Below are 12,673 nucleotides of genomic sequence, written 5' to 3' on the forward strand. Positions count from 1 at the left end.
CCGCTTTGATTTATTCCGCTTTGTGAAGTTTCAAAATATTCTTCATGTTGTATCAATACCGCACACACGGTGTTACCATTTTCAAAGGAAGAACAGTGTCTGAGAAACACTGTTCTACAGAAAATACCCTCTCAGAAGCACATTGTGCCTAACTTTCAAAACCCAGCTGCTCAGATGGAACTGTTCTGTAGGCTAAAATCAAAACAGTCCACTTTGAATGATTCCGCCTTGTGAAGTTCCAAAATATTCCACATTTTGTATCAAGATGAACACAAGGTGTTACTGTTTTCAGAAAATGAACAGCGTTTGGAAAACACCTTTCTAAAGAAAAACCACTCTCAGAGGGACACTGTGTTTAACTTTTAGTACCACAACCGCTCGGATGAAACTGTACTTTAGCTTAAAACAAATGATTCCATTTTGAATTATTCCACTTTGTGAAGTTCCAAAATACTCCACATTTTCACAGAATCACAAGGTTGGAAAGGACCCATTGGATCATCGAGTCCAACCATTCCTAACAATCCCTAAACCATGTCCCTAAGCACTTCATCCACCCGTTCCTTAAACACCTCCAGGGAAGGTGACTCGACCCCCTCCCTGGGCAGCTGTTCCACTGCCCGATGACTCTTACTGTGAAGAATTTTTTTCTGATATCCAACCTGAACCTCCCCTGACGGAGCTTCAGGCCATTCCCCCTTGTCCTGTCCCCTGTCACTTGGGAAAAGAGCCCAGCTCCCTCCTCTCCACAACCTCCTTTTAGGTAGTTGTAGAGAGTAATAAGGTCTCCCCTCAAATATTGATATTTTGTATCAATACTGCACACAAGGCGTCATGGTTTTCAAACAAAGTATGTGGAAAACACCTTTTTGAGAACAAAAAGACATTTTCAGAGGGGCTTTGTGTTGAACTTTCAGATCAGATCGGATCCGAACATATCGGATTAAACTGTACTTTAGGTTAAATCAAAATATTCCGCTTTGATTTGTTCCACTTTGTGAAGTTTCAAAATACTGCACATTTTGTATCAATACCGCACACAAGGCGTTACTGTTTTCAAACAAAGCGTCTGGAAAACACCTTTTTAAAGAAAAAAAAGCCACTCTAAGTGGGATCTTGCGTTTAACTTTCAGCACTAAAACTGCTCGGATTAAACGGTATTTAAGGTTGAATATTCCACTTCCAAACGCCCCAGTGGGCGAAGCTTCCCGCTATTCCACACGTTATATCAAAATATCCCACACTTTGCATCCACACACCGCGCTTTTCGCCCCGGGAACCGTTTCTTGCCGCAGCTTCAGGGCGCACCGCCACCTCCCCCACCGCCCCCCGTGGCCGCGGGCGTCGCACCCCCCGCACAAAATGGCGGCGCCGCGGGAGGGGTGTGTGTGAGAGACACCGCGGTCACGTGACGCGCGCGCGCCCCGCCCCCCTCACACCCCCCCACCCCCCCCCAGTCCGTCCGTCAGCGCACGCGACCGGCGCTGCCGCCGCCCCGGGACCCGCCCGGCGGCCGCCAACCCGCAAGGTGAGAACAGACCGGGGCGGAGGTGGGGGGCGGCACGGCATGGCACGGCCCTGGCCGGGGCCCTCGGACGCGGTGTGTGTGTGTGTGAATCCTGGGCCTCAGATCCGCCGGGCCCTTGGCACTGGGAAAATGCGGCCCCCGCGGGCCCCGGGAGCTGCGGTCGCCTTGGGTCCCGAGAGCCCCGGTCCCCTTGGCCTCAGGACACTGGGAGCTCCGGTCCTCTCTTTCCTGGGAGCTCTGGCCCCCTGGGCCCTCGGAGCTCTGCTCCCCTCGGCCCCAGGACCCCGGGAGCTCTGGTCCACTTAGTCCCGGGAGCTCCCGTTCCTCAGGCCCGGGACCTCGGAGCCCCGGTCCTCTTGGCCCCAGTGGCACCGAAGACCTCTGTTCCCCTCGCCCCAGGACCCTGGCGGCTGCTGTCCTGTCGGCCCGGGACCCTTGGAGCTTTGGTCCCCTCGGCTGGGGAGATGCGGTCCCTTCAGGTCCCAGGACCCAGGGAACTGCGGTCCCCTCGGCACTGGGGAGCCCAGGGACCCTGGAGCTCTTGGCCCCTCGGCCGCTGGACCCTGGGAGCTCCGATTCCCTTGGCCCCTGGAGCTCTGGTCCCCTCGGTCCTGGAAGCTGTGGTCCTCTTGGCCCCAGTGGCACCAGGGACTTCTTGTCCCCTTGGCCCCGGGCCCTTGGGGCTCTGATCCCCTTGGCCCCCCGATCCCCTTGGCCCCGGGCCCTTGGAGCTTCGATCCCCTTGGCCCCAAGACCCGGGGACCGACAGGGCGGTGTTGGGGCCAGTGTTTTGGGGGAAGAGACCGGTGTGGGACCCGGCTGCCCTCCGTGTCTGCTTGTGAAATCTCTGCTGGATGCATTGGTTGAGGTGCAGGGGTTTGGGTGTCTAATCCACATGTCTTGTCTTTTTACTGTGTTCCCGCTGGAGGCCCTGTTGTGATTAAGATTTCTAATTTATTGTCTCCTGTGAAAACGTCATTAAAGAAGGCCTCGGTGCCTTCAGGCACCATAAATACGCGAGGCAAGCATGGAAAGGGAGAGAAAAGAGTGTTATTTGTTAAAAAAATGGGAGCTCTGCTATATTGACATGGGGCTGATGCAGGCAGCCTCTCTTAGCAGAGGTGGAAAAGGGATGTTGATGTGTCGCTTGGGCTGGTGGCGGCATCTGAGGGGCGTCGGGGTGTGATGACAGATTTTGTAAGCGATCCCTTCTGACTCTGTTCTGCCGCCCCAGGTCTGTGTGGATGGAAATGATTGTTGTTGGCTTTTGTGCCTGTTTGCGGACCTGTATGAAACATAGATATGAAGCCTGGCAGTTCAAGTTGGTGGAAGCTCTGATGTTGACTTTGGTGGGCTTGGATGCATTTGTTTGTTTGGGGTGTGGATGTTGCACTGGAGTAATGCACCCTTCTGTCTTATTTTGTGTAGTATTTTGGGGAGTGTTGGCGTTGCTTAAGCTCTGTGAAGGTCTTTAGAGTTTGGAAAGAGAATGCTGTAGCTTGGTGGCTACTTTTACGGTAAAGGTAATAAGACTTCCAGGGAGAGTGCCTTGATTTTCTGTGTTTGTGCATGTAGAGCAGGATTAAATCTAGCTCAGGTGCCTTGAAGCTGTGTTTGTGCTCTGTACAATAAACTGATTCTCAAATAATTTTTCAGCCTTCTTTTGTCTTTCAAATATCAGCCTAGAGACAACGTGGCTCCACATGTATTTCATTAGCTTTTAATGAAAACTTGTGATGGTTTTAAATTTAATAAGTCAAAGCATGCAGATAATTTTCAGGACTTGGAGGTATTAATGAATGCTGTTTGACTACTCAGAGTTAACGGTATCCTTAAAAGACAGGGGCTTGTTCACAGCACCTTTTGTGTACCTGTTCTCCATGCATATAATTTTATCTCTCAGTGTTTGTCAAGCTGCTTTTAATTAAATAATTATTAAGTTCTCTTGAACTGAACATGTGGAAGAAGAACACGTGTGCCATCAGTGATGGCAACTTCAAAATTGTTCCCATCATCTTGTTGCTGCTGCTTTGTGTTGTTCAGCGTGGTTAATTGGTGTGCTAAATATGGATGGCCTGGGACTTACTCAGATGTAATAGCAATTTCAGTCTGGCCGTAAGGAACAGTTGCCGAATTAAAGGCTTTTTAACTGGGGCACAGGACATCCTGTAAAAAATGCTCTGACAAAAATAATCCAGAACCTTGTTCTCTCAGGAAGGGCCTGTTTGGAGTAAAAATAAATCTGTATAGCACTTTCAAAGAACAAACTGGGAGACTTGCACGTGGCCGTGAATGCTGGTTTTGTTGAATGTGGCGCGAGATCCTTCTCTCACGGCATGGTTCCTAGAGACGTGTTATGCAGGAAGTATTTTTAAGGCTTCAGAGCAAGGCAGGGTCCAAACTGTTCTTCACTGAAACAGAGCAGGGCACCTGAATGCTTTTTCAATCATAATTTAAGTGCCATGCATCAAAACAGACTGTATGTGGAGGGAATGCTCTGAAGTAGAAGTGAGCTCAAAAACCTGAGTTTTGAGAGCTTTTTTTTTAGAATCTAAAGGTCATGAACTGAGCTCCTGTGTACTGTCAGTGTTTTCTGAAGGATTTTGGTGTCATCAGAGGCTTTTTGTGCTCAGGACAGCAGCATGCAGAAAAGGGGCAGGCAGCCCTCCAAAGGCCGATGTTCTGCATGACTCCAGTGCTGTGGGTCTGGCTTGTAATACAGCTTGAATTCCCAAGGTGTGGGGCATCATTCAAGTTAATAATTAAGTCCTTTCTCCCTCTTCCCCCAAAGGCTGGGGGAAGTATAGAGAAGCCTGCAGAAAACATGAAACCTACTGGCTTTTTGTCATGCTTTCATCCCTAATATATTTTATGCATTTGAAAATCTACTTAGCCGAGACGGTGCTTGGTGCAGGTTGCTTGAGCTTGAGTTTGCTTGATAAGAGCATCCATTCTAATAAGCTGCTAAGTGTAACTGGTTTCCCTGTGCTGTGCATAGTTCGTTAATGTAAGTGAATATTTAAACATCTTTAAAATGTTTGTCTGTATTGTTTTTGGTCTTATCAAACCTATTAATGTAGTTGAGGGGGAAAAAAGAATCCTTGAAAGTACCACCTGAGCTTTGTTCACATAGCTTGTGGTCAAGAGCTATTGGGGAAAAGGAAGTCTAATTTAAAAGACTATAACATTTCTTAACTACGTTTTAAAAGCTGCGTTTCTTTATTGCTGTTGCTGGTTTTACAGTTCACTCATCCAAATCAGAGGAGTAAGACTTCGGTGGTGCAAAACATGCCCTGTTGATGCTTCCTCTGTGGGCTTGTGTAGTGCTGCTCTGGTATCCTTATTCAAAGGAAAACACTAATAAATCTTTATTGTGAAAGCATCTGCACTAAGGATAGGTTTTACTGGTGCTAATTAGCTGAGATTTAAATGTACAAAAAAACCCCAACAACCCTCCCTCTTCTTAACCATGACTCTAAAGCTGTTTTCTCTCTTGGGTTTCCCAGCCTAGTCTGCCTTCTGTCTCCCCGATTTTGAAGGTCTTTGGAGGTAGCTTGCTATGTTTGAAGTTCTTAAGGTGAAGCATATTGCCACTTGAAGGAATTGCTGAAGTCCGGTAGCTTTGGGTTTTTCTAATGCAGGAAGCATAGCTGTGTGAAAACTGGCAGCTGGATCAGGTGGACGTGTGCAGTGAGGAAGAAGGGTAGCAGAGTTCCTCGGGTGTGCTCACTGGACTGGCTTCTTGGGCTGCACAGGCATCCTGATCACCTGGCTGGGACAGGACTGTGTTGTGGGTTAACCCTGGATAGCAACTCGGCACCACCCAGCCCCTTGCTGGCTCCGCCTGGTGGGATAGGGGAGAGAATCAAAAGGGTAAAAGTGAGAAAACTCATGGGTTGAGATAAAGACCATTTACTAGGGAAAGCAAAAGCCATGCGTGCGAGCAAAGCAAAACAAGAAATGCATTCACCACTTCCCATCAGCTGGCACATCTTCAGCCGTCTCTAGGAAAGCAGGGCTTCATCATGTGCAACAGTTACTTGGGAAGATAAATGCCACTACTCTGAATGTGTGTGTGTGTGTCCCTTCCTCCTTCTTCCCCCTGCTTTATATGCTGAGCGTGATGTCCTATGGTGTGGAATATCCTTTGGGTCAGTTGGGGTCAAGTGTCCCAGCTGTGTCGTGTCGCCCCCCCCCCCCCCCCCCCCCCCCAGCTCCTTGTGCAGCCCCAACCCACTCTGCTGGTGGGGTGGGGTGAGGAGCAGAAAAGACCTTAACCCAGTGTAAGCCCTGCTCAGCAGTGACTAAAACATCCCTGAGTTATCAAGATGCTTTCCATCATAAACCCAAAAGCACAGCTTGGAAAATTTAGTGCTCCTATGTGCATCAGTTGGTGTGGGTCTGGGGAATGATGATGAGTAGGGCTGTGTTGCCTAAGCCTTCATCAGAAAAACAGGTAAGAGGAAACAGAAGTGAAAATGGCAGAAGACATTGTAATTCCTCTTTCAAGAAGTGAAACAGCCATACATTAGGAATATTGCCCTCAAAAGCCAGCAGTTAGAAAGGTGATCTCGTTGAATAAAGTAGCGGCTTTTCTTCTTTGCTCTCACATCATATGCAGCCATAAGCTGTGTGCTGTATCTGGAGAGGAGAGCTTTTGCAGCCTTGGTTTAAGAAGGATTTTTAATAACTGTCATCTCTTCCTGTCTGGTGCAACCTACACCTTTAATTTCCTTGACTGAAAAAGCATCGTGTTTTGGAGTGTTGTATGATTTTCCTTGCTGGTCCATTAGGGTATTACGCTTGCTTTGCCTGCGTTGAATGCCATTAAACGTCACTTACAAATTTAATGTTGGGAGCACTGAGATTTGTGCTAATTGAATTTAAAGTCTTATGCTTAAATTTGTTAAAATGGCAGATTTAGACAATTGAAATGTTTCAATGAGAGAGCCTATAAGCATTTGCAAATTTGATCTTTTAAGTGAATCTAACAGTGCATTTGTGTAGATGGAAGGAGAGACCTGAGTGGACATAATCAGATTTCTATGGGGGTTTACTGTCTGTTGTTTTATTGGGATGTGGTGACAGCTGGCAAAATCCAGAATGTTGAAAGTCTTCATGCCTGACATCTGTTCAGGGTCGTTGTCAACACTAACTTATCCTTGCATACTTCTATTAAAATGACAGAGGATATAAAACCTTTCTCTCAGTTCAAATTAAATTTGTCCTTCTCCTGCAGCCGCAGTTTTAGGTGCTGCTGGAGAAAGGGTGATGGTTTGGGCTGTTAGTCTTCAAACTCTGTTGTGCTCTCCTTGTCTGTGGGTCAACAGTGAGTTTTTAGGCACCTTTTACACCTCAAGGTTTGGTTTGGGTTTTTTGTTTATTTGATTTTGTCTGGTTGGGGTTTTTTGTTTATGTAGAGGACAGTCTGCACAAAATCTCTGCCATTTAACACTGCTTCATTATTCTTAAACTCAGCAAAAATAACCAGAGATTAGACACAGAAAGAGCTCTGACCACCTACCCGAGGACACTGCTGCTGTGCTTTCTGTATGGCAGCGTATTAAAGGTACTGCCCTTCACTGGAAAGGAATCAGGAAGGTTGTTACGGGGCTTTCCTAGCAGTATAAATCTGTGCTTCCCTAGACAACACAGTGCTTTTAAGAAGTTTGTCTTGAAACGCTTCCACAAAGTCTCTTGATACCATGCTTTGACCTTCTGCCACTGAGCTGGCATTTCATATGGGCTTCTGGCATGAGCTGTCCTGCCACTTTCAAGTAAAAATTTACCAGGCATTGAAAAGTTCGACTCTGCAGTCGAGCACTGTGCCAAGCTATAAAAGCCCTATTTGTACACAGAATGGATTTCTGCTTGCTAGGAAGGCTTGGGTAGTGCTTCAATAACTGCATAGGAATGGCTTTGAATCTACATGCTAATGAAACAGCTACATCTAAATGGAGCTGTAGTATCTCTTCTGCTCTGGAGGCCTGTACTTCGTCTTCCTTGCACCCCTGCTCTTCTGTGGTTTATGTACTTAGATTATATTGCTCTGGAAAACTTTGTCAGGGAAGTTAATTTAAAACTTATTTGAGAGGTTTAAAAATTACTTCTGCTGTTACAATGATGAAAAAGACCTTGAAAGCACCTTGAGGGCAATTGCTGCAAACATACCCGCTTGGCTGTATGAATAGCACGCAGTTTGCAGAGTATTCGCCATGCACTGATGAGATGACTCCGAGGTGGCCACTTTCAGTGTCAGCACTGTTAGCCAGCTTGGCTAGTCATGGTGCTTTGGGGCTCAAGGTCTGTTTGCTCCAAAGAGGAGCAAAAATCCAGCTCCAGCGGGTGAGTCAGGCAGCAGGGAGCTCGGGGTGAGCCTTCTTCCTTGCAGAGAGTGCATGAAGAATATGAAGTGCTGCTGATCTGTGGAGTTTAGTTGTTTAGGGAATACAGTTTTAGTCTAATAGTTAAGTGAACAAGACAGAGGAAGGAAGAGGAACATACATGTTCTCAAAATGCTGCAGTTGGGTGTTTGAGGGGCAGTGTGCCAAGTGGAGGCAGCGTGCGGGTACCTGGCGTTCAAAGCAGCACTGTGAGCAAAGCAAGAATGATCAGAAAAGGGCAAATGCAAGTGTGTGAACGTCCCTACGAAATGATTTGACAGAACAAGTTGCTCTGTTTCTACCAGTCCTTTTGGGATGCCAGGATATGCGTTTAATGGAAACGTGATTTTATGGAGACATGCTGTACTAAGGAGAAGCTCATGCTTGCCAAAAGCAGCACTCGGTAATGGGCTAGGATTTCTTACCTACTCATGATGAAAGACTGCAAAAGCCTTATTTCGCCGTAATGAGCAATTAGCTGCAAATGAACAAAATGACTTGTCAGATACTGCATTTGTTTTTGTGCGTGTGCAGTTTCCCATTTCAGTTTTCCTCCCTTTCACAATGTAAATAGATGGTTTATGAAAGGATATTTTAAAAACAAAAACAAGGCCTGAAGCACTTCTATCAGAAGTGGATTATTCGCTTCCTGGTACTTTGTTCAGTATTTCTTCAGGAATGCTTCCAAGAAAATAAGTTCCTATGCTGAGAAGACACAGACCTGTACAGCCATGTGTGTTGTCTGCGAGCATCTGTAATGCTTTTGAGAGGGAATGCCAGAGTTCAACCGAGAGTTTAGTAAGTGGCTATGAGAATGTTTGTAGAGATGACAATCCCAGACAAATTGATGTTACCTCCTGCTCAGAGCAAGACTAACCTCAAAGGTATGTCAGGCTGTTCAGGGTCCTGTTGCATTTTGAAAATCTCCAAGGAAGGAAATTTGTTGCTTTAAGAACCTGATGTGGGCTTTGGGGAGAGGGGCTCCCACCTTGTTGATAGAAACAATCTGTCCTGTAAGCTTTAGTTAGTGTTTCTCAGTGCCATGATGGGATGGAGTGGAGGAGAGGGAAGAACCCAAGATAACAGATGATGTTTAAGATACCAGTGCACCCGGTTTTTGCAACAGAAGAGGGTGTTGACTGTTTTCTTCTCTGTTGCCTTAAAAAGCTTAACTTCTAACTGGTGCCGTTTAACTTGCAGTTCATCATGGCAGAAGTGAATTGAGTGGTATCATTTTATAACTGCCTACAGGGAAGTTTCCTTGGCCTTTTTGTTGAGTGGCTGCCAGTCTTTACAATCCTTTTATGATTCTTTCCATTAGGCAACTCCTTTGCTAATATGGCACGAAATATTTAAGAAGTTAAAAGTAGATTGCATTAACCGTGTAATCCCTCTCACACTGGTAATAGTGCTTTGATGCTGTCCATTTGTAGGTGGGTGGAAACAAGTATAGAGAATAATTTCCACTCCACAAAAATGTCAGCTTCATAGCTTGTTTTGAATTTCATTTGTTAATGAACTGAGAATCTTGTTTCCATGTTCAGAACTGACTTTTTGGTCTTTTGATGGTTGTAGCCTGAAATGTGATGCCATGCTAGTAAATGAATTCCTTGTGTTTATTTGCAGATTGGACAGTTACCTGATCAATGATTGGCCCTTACGCCATAAACCTCGCAAAAACTATGACGTGGATAATGCTTTGCCTGCCTCTGTCTAGCAGTGCTTTCAGCACATAAATGATGTATTATGGTGTGTGACCTTTGTATCTGTGCAAAGCCACCCTGACGCTGTTGGGAGTGTGGTTGTCCGTGTTTTCCTATTACACGCATCTGTGGGGACACTGACGCTCCATCCTTTTAAAGGTGAAGGTTCCGAAGTCTGGATCGTGTGTGGAAAACTTGTCATAGCAAATTAAAAAGCCGAAACACCTTGATAATCACGAACATCCAAGTCATATTCAAGTTTTCAAGAACTTCCACGATTTCTAGAAAAATGAGTCTTTAGTTTGTCTAGACTGCTTAATAAATATAATTAATAAACTATATCTGAACCCTTTAAACCACAAATAGGTTTAGAAATACAATTTTTATACTGTGAGAAGGATTGATTTTTCTTGCAACCTGTGTCGAGGTGAAGGCTTTGGCATTTCATTGGTAAGGTGCTGCTCTTTGTAACTGTTGTGTTTCCAGCCGTGTCGTGTGTGGTTGGAGCTTGCAGGGTGAAGGGATTTCAGAGTAGCCAGCTGAACAAATGTACGGTCCAGTCAGTACATCTTACCGCTTTCTGAACAGAAGAAGTAGTTACGGCACCTCTTAGTGTTTTGGAGCAGGCGGTTCAGTCCTATCTGTTGTGTAAGCTCGTGTATAAATGTTATCATTAAGACTTTGGCTAATTTCATGTCATTTAGTGTGTGTGCAAGTGCTGATAAGAATGATGTGTTACTTTCTAGAGGATCCTAGTTCATTTATTATGAGTTTTCATCTAAGTAGCAATGAGAATCTTCTAGATGCGTTCAGAATGTGAACCAAATCCACGTGTTCCGTGAAGATGAACTATGTGAATTTCTTGGGGTGAGGGAGACTGGTTGTCACTGGTGTATTACTCTGAGCTGGTGGTTCCTGTAGAAGGTGTGTTGTGGGAAGCAGAGGCTTCCCACCCTGGGACCCAGGTGAGTGATGAATGCCTTGGAGCTGTAAACTCTGATCCCTATCAACTAAATCCCAGCTTTCAGGTTGAGAGGCTGCAGATTCAGCTCCCAGAGAAACCAGAAGTTCAGGTACATCTGCTAAAAGTGAGCTTTCTGGGCTGAATTAGTTAATGGCTATCATAGAGCTGTTTTTTCCTCCCCTCTCCCTTCTCTTCATCTTCCCAGTTTCTGTGTTAAAGGATGTCTCAGGAGGCTTTGGAGAAATGCGTTGTGGATTACCTAGTGGAGTAGGACCTTATCGAGAGGGAAACAGCAACACAGTGAATGTCACCAGGTGGGATCGTGCCATGCGGTTTCCGCCCTCAGCAGCGCTGTAGTAACCAACTTTTCTGGGTCTGTGTCATGCAAAGTCTTTGTGGCAATCAATGCACCACCGATGTAGAATAACTTCTGCAATGAATCGTTGTGTATGATGTGGTCTTGGGTTTTTTTTGATTTGGTTTATTTTGTTTCAAGAACACCATGAAAGGCAATTATGGGTCTTAGGCTAAACAAGTGGTTATTGCTTTTGTAAGAGGTGACAACTAAAGCACTTGCAGGCTGTGCATAGCCAGTGCAGTGACAGGGCCTGTGAAGATAGCTGAAAATGCCTGAACTTGCTTGTTTCCTGGCACTTTTCTGAATTAGACTAGCTGGGATAGAGCCTCATGCAGCCTTAAATGCTTACAGGTAGTTTTTGTGTAATACTGTCCTGTGTTCATTAAGTGCTACTCGCTGCTATTGGAAAGAAGTGCTCAAGTGCCATTGAGACACCGCTTGGGTTTGGTAGGTGTTAGTGTCACGCAGTGTAGAACTGTGAGATCTTTTCTCTCTGGGATGGGTCCCTCTGCCGAGAGAAGTCCTGTCCCTCCCCGCCAGGGATATGCCTGAGCTAGGGTGCAGCCTTGGTGCTGCAGACCTGGACACTCGAGAGGCTGGCAGAGCCCCACGCTATCCCTCCAGCAGAAAGGGCTGAAGAGAGCAGAGATGCCATGACTGAGAAATCCCTGGGAAATGATCTGGTGGCAGGGGAGCAATGGGGCAGGGCACAGGCCAGGTGCCACTGGGGTATTTGTAGTGCCTGATTTTAGTAACATACGATTAAGACATTGATGTTGTGACACAGGTGCTGTAGCAGCCTTGTCCAGGCCGTCCTCTAGGAAGCAATTTCAACATTATAAAGCCAGTTCTCAGTATTCCAGGTAAAATGTGTTTGCGTGAATGTATGCTTGCCTTGTAGACATAAAGGAGTATCAAAGCGGCCTAAGGTTTCAGATGAGAGCTGGCAGGCACAAGGGGTTTGGGTGTGCAGCTGTGTGCACCTCTTGCATCCTTTTGTCTTTGCTCTTAATGTTGCTAATAGTCACTAAAAGAGGCAACAGAAACTTCAGCGAGAAGGAAGTGAAATCTGTTTATTTCCACAGACACTGCAAAGCCAAATATCTGAAGTATTTGGAGACATGCTGACAGTTCTGTAGTTATAGCTTTAAAAATGGGGGAAGAATTAAAATGAATAAAATGAGGAATGGTCTCTTCACTGGCTTCTCTGGAGGCAGTGTTATTCTCTTTGGAATTTGAGGATTTGTTTCCCTTCAAGTGCTTTACAAACACTTTTTTTTTTTTTTATAAAGCAGAGGTGAATTACTCTGTGGTCATTTATGTGAAATGATTTTCTCTCTGCTTAATAATAACCCGTGTTTTATTTGTGGTGCTTTTTATTTTTTTTTTTTTTAAATGGCGATCTCAGGTCAGCCCCTTCGAAGACAGATTGTCTTGTACGGGGTATGTTAGATGGTCTTGAACAAAGTACCTTTCTATTTTTAATTGGTACTTCTATTGCTATGATTTACATCCGCAGGGCGAGGGCAGCACCGTTCCTGCAGCCGCTCAGAACTGCGGGGAGGCGAGGAGAGCTCTTCCCTTTGCTGGAGACTTTCTTAGGTGCTTTCAAAGCCGCATACGAGCTTATTCCTCGCGTCTAGGTATTGATAAGTAGGGCGGTAAAGGGAGACGTTTTGGAGCTCAGCATTTAATAGAAGTATTCCCAATTTAAACCTACTATACGTGGTACTTCTT

General features: G+C 45.7%; 1 protein-coding gene across 4 annotated transcripts in view; it reads left to right on the plus strand.

Annotated features, from left to right (window-relative positions):
* The first annotated feature begins 1,443 nt into the window (after nucleotides 1-1,443).
* Nucleotides 1,444-12,673, plus strand: part of SGMS1 (sphingomyelin synthase 1) — a 107,397-nt gene continuing 96,167 nt past the window's right edge. For all 4 annotated transcript variants that reach the window (XR_008450631.1, XR_008450632.1, XM_054070999.1 and 1 more), the window contains exon 1: nucleotides 1,444-1,528. The gene's annotated coding sequence lies outside the window, so the exon portion shown is untranslated. The remainder of the gene's footprint in view (nucleotides 1,529-12,673) is intronic.

This window comes from Cuculus canorus, chromosome 7 (assembly GCF_017976375.1).
Source record: "Cuculus canorus isolate bCucCan1 chromosome 7, bCucCan1.pri, whole genome shotgun sequence".
Classification (NCBI taxonomy): Eukaryota; Metazoa; Chordata; class Aves; order Cuculiformes; family Cuculidae; genus Cuculus; species Cuculus canorus.